Source organism: Psammomys obesus, unplaced genomic scaffold (assembly GCF_907164565.1).
Source record: "Psammomys obesus unplaced genomic scaffold, mPsaObe1.curated_primary_1811, whole genome shotgun sequence".
In the NCBI taxonomy this organism is placed as follows: domain Eukaryota; kingdom Metazoa; phylum Chordata; class Mammalia; order Rodentia; family Muridae; genus Psammomys; species Psammomys obesus.
This window is the reverse complement of record NW_026596152.1, coordinates 1,115,966-1,119,201: the sequence shown is the minus strand read 5'-3', so window position 1 is coordinate 1,119,201 and position 3,236 is coordinate 1,115,966. Positions and strand designations below refer to the sequence as shown.

The window sequence follows — 3,236 nt, the reverse complement described above, 5'->3', positions numbered from 1 at the left end:
CCAGAAGTCTGGATTGGATTTGCCACACCCAGTGCCACACCCAGTGCCACACCCAGTGCCACACCCAGTGCAGCCTGTCACGGTGCTGGGCAGCCTAGGTCCCGGTCAGTCCCCTGCTCTCCAAGAAATGGCTGCCCCTTGCACCGTGCTGAGCGGCTGAGCTGGAGGTGACGCAAGCCAGGATCCTCACGTGGCCGCTGTGACGTCTGTGGGGTTAATGTCCACTGAGAGTCACCTGGTGTGGTCCAGCCCAAGCGCTGTCCCACTTGGCTTCCCACGGGGCTCTGAGCATGTGAGCGCCTGTGTTTCTACCGTTGCCCTGGCCGGGCTTGCTGTCTGGGGCCCGCCTCCCACACTTCACACAGCCCCGTGCCTGCTAAGACCGTTTATCTGAAGGTCCTCCTCTCTGCGGGCTCAGCTTGGTAGCTGGTCCACAGGGAGAATTTTATACCTTTGTGTGTGCTGGGGTTGGCTTCTGGAGGTGGAGACAAGAACCGGGTAGGCAAGTACCATACCGCTGACGTGCTTGCTCGCTCGCTCTCTCCTATTATACATTTCTTTCTTTTCTTGATTTTTTGGTTTTTGTTTTTTGAGACAGGTGTTCCACATAGCCCTTGCTGTCTTGAAACTCCCTCGGTAGACCAGGCTGACCTCAAACTCCCAGAGATCCTGCCCTGCCTCCCACGTGCTGGGATTAAAGGTCTGCACCAGCACATCCAGCTCCTGTTACATATTTTTTGAATGAAGTGGGTTCTCCCTGGACCCTCCGTGTTTGCTGAGACTTCTTCCCAGGGTGGGGCTTCCTGTGGCCCACTGCCGGCTGGCTCGCCCTAACCACGTCACTGTTCGTTTATTGCCTCTCTTCTCAGCTTCCTGAAGGCAGTTCACTCATCTTGAGTCCCCAGAAACTAGCTGACGCCTCACAGGTTCTTCAACAGAGTATGTTGCATGGGAGAGCTAGCGACCCAGCTCCAAAGCCACAGCCAGGAAGTGGAGCCTCCAGAATTCAAACCTGGGTCTGCAAAGCCACCTCCCTTCTCCCAAACATGCTGTTTCCCTTGGAGGAGGGAGAAGAACCCAGCCCTGCAGCCTGGGCAGCGGGTAGGGAGAGAGAAGGTGGGTGTCCAGGCAGGCTGTCCGCTGCTGGCCTTCGTGGTTTTAGAGTCTCTCAGGTTGCACCAGTTGACCCAGACTTGCAGGGATAGTGGTCCTGAGTGGTGAGGTGAGTGAGGGGACTAGGGATGAGAAGTGAAGACAGGAAATAAAGACAAAAGCAGCAGCTGGGACAACATGTCTTGCATAAGCTGGTGACTTATGTCAAGCGAGTTTATTAAGAAGTACAGCATTTTATACACTATTTGCAGAAGAGGCGTGGGGGGGCAAGGTCAGCCGAGAGCTAAGGCTGATACTATTGGCAAAGAGAACACAGGATACAGCTGCCTTAGGACTGATAACTCAGCTGGGGGAAGAGATGGCTCTCCGGCTTCAATCCATTGGAAGCCGTGGCTCCTCAGGGCCTTACCAAGTCCGCTGCTGGACAAGAGCACAGAGCTAGAGCTCTGTTCTCAGAGCTGCCTCTGAGAACGTTTTGGGTTGGTGCGACTCCCCACGGTCAGCCCTCTGCCTTCTCCCTACCCTCCATTCAGTCTGCAGCTGCCTTTAGTTTAGGGCTGAGCCAGGCTTCCTAGCCGGGCATTCAGGTTTGAACTCAAGCCTGCCTGTGCTGGCAGCCTGCTGTTTGGCCTAGTGGCTAATGTGATTGGTCTGGCTTGGCTCCTGGCCCTGGGCGCCTCCCTCAGGCTTGGCCCTGAGCTGCAGCTTGACTGACTCACTCCTGTTTTAGCTCTGATGTGTCACACCATTTGTCCTCCCTCCAAGCAAAAGAACAGGTAGTGCCTGGTGTGGCAGCGCACGCCTGTGATCCCAGCACTCAGGGAGGCGTATGCAGGCAGATCTCTGTGAGTTCAAGGCCAGCCTGGTCTACTAAGCAAGTCCAGGACAGCCAGGGCTACACAGAAAAACCCTGCCCCCCCCCCCAAAAAAAAAAAGTCTTAAAAGCCACATAATACCGTTTTGTTTAGCATAAATCAGGTTAAGTGTCCTATTGTACAACCATTTTAGTTAATGAATCTATTAGCTGAGAAAGCTGGTGTGTCAACTGACATTCGAGGTAGACATTTGTCCCTTATGCCTTTTGATTTAGCATTTCAGCCTGTCAGGTGGGACAAAGGTTGACACAGTCTGCTCTGTAATTACTTCCATCTGACATTAGGACGTTGTTAGAGTGGCCCAGGAAGCTGAAAGCCGAACGAAAGGCAGGGCGTTTATCAGAGGCATCTGATTCGCTTATCCAGCTGAAAGACAGGGAGCGAGCACACTGGCTGGCCTGGTTTACATCACCATCCAGGAAGTCCGGAGCTCAGCAGTCTGCAGTCAGAAGGTGACAGAGTCCATCAGCCAAGTGAAAACCTGATGAGGCAAATATGGGCTCAGGACAGAATTAACATTTTCTAATAACTGGGGGAAGGTGAAGAATCCCAAGACCAGGGGAAAATTTCTATTTTCAGGAACTTTGAAGTCTTAATATAATAGTAGCCTAGCAAGGGGAAGAAATCTGAAGCATGTTTTATTTCTTTTCTATTTCTTAAATCATTTTTTAGCATCATTAAAGGTCTCATCTCCTCTAAACTTCGTAACATGCATTTATCAACCTTAAAATATCTTCTTAGACTCTAAAACATTTTTTTAGATCCTCAGACCTTATATAAACTTCATTTTTTTTCCTACCTGACGATTCTCCACAAGACAGATGGCTGATTACTGGCGCAGTCATTGTAAATCGAGTCTCTTTAGATAAAGGAATAGTAAAACGTTACTTTGAGACCCTGTTTCATGAGTCTGGTAACTGGTAACTCCCGTCTAGACTGAGCAATCACAGCTCTTGGAGACTGAGGCTTGAGGTCTGATTTTCACACGTGGAGAGTACTGACCCGGCAGCGGGAGCCTTGGTTTCTGTTGTTAAACTGACCTTCAACCCCATCAGAGACCTGACAAGGGTACATTTTACCTGAGTAAACAGAAAGTGCAGAGCCAGCAGCTTCCGTGAGTGTTAAAAATGGCACAGACTGACCAGCTATCAGGAGAGTCACCCAGGTTCCTCTGCGGCCTGGGCATCTGTCTGACAATCACCCAGGCTTCCTCTGCGGCCTGGGCATCTGTCTGACAGTCACCCAGGC

The 3,236-nt window shown here is 51.4% G+C and overlaps 1 long non-coding RNA gene across 2 annotated transcripts in view; it reads left to right on the top strand.

Moving 5' to 3' along the window:
* Positions 1-283: 283 nt before the first annotated feature.
* The window catches only part of LOC129666994 (uncharacterized), a 9,019-nt gene continuing 6,066 nt past the window's right edge, over positions 284-3,236 (top strand). Inside the window, exons 1-3 of one of the 2 annotated variants that reach the window (XR_008718668.1) lie at positions 284-498; positions 599-700; positions 870-1,116. This is a non-coding gene — a long non-coding RNA (uncharacterized LOC129666994). The remainder of the gene's footprint in view (positions 499-598; positions 701-869; positions 1,117-3,236) is intronic. The other variant, XR_008718667.1, reaches the window with a different exon arrangement.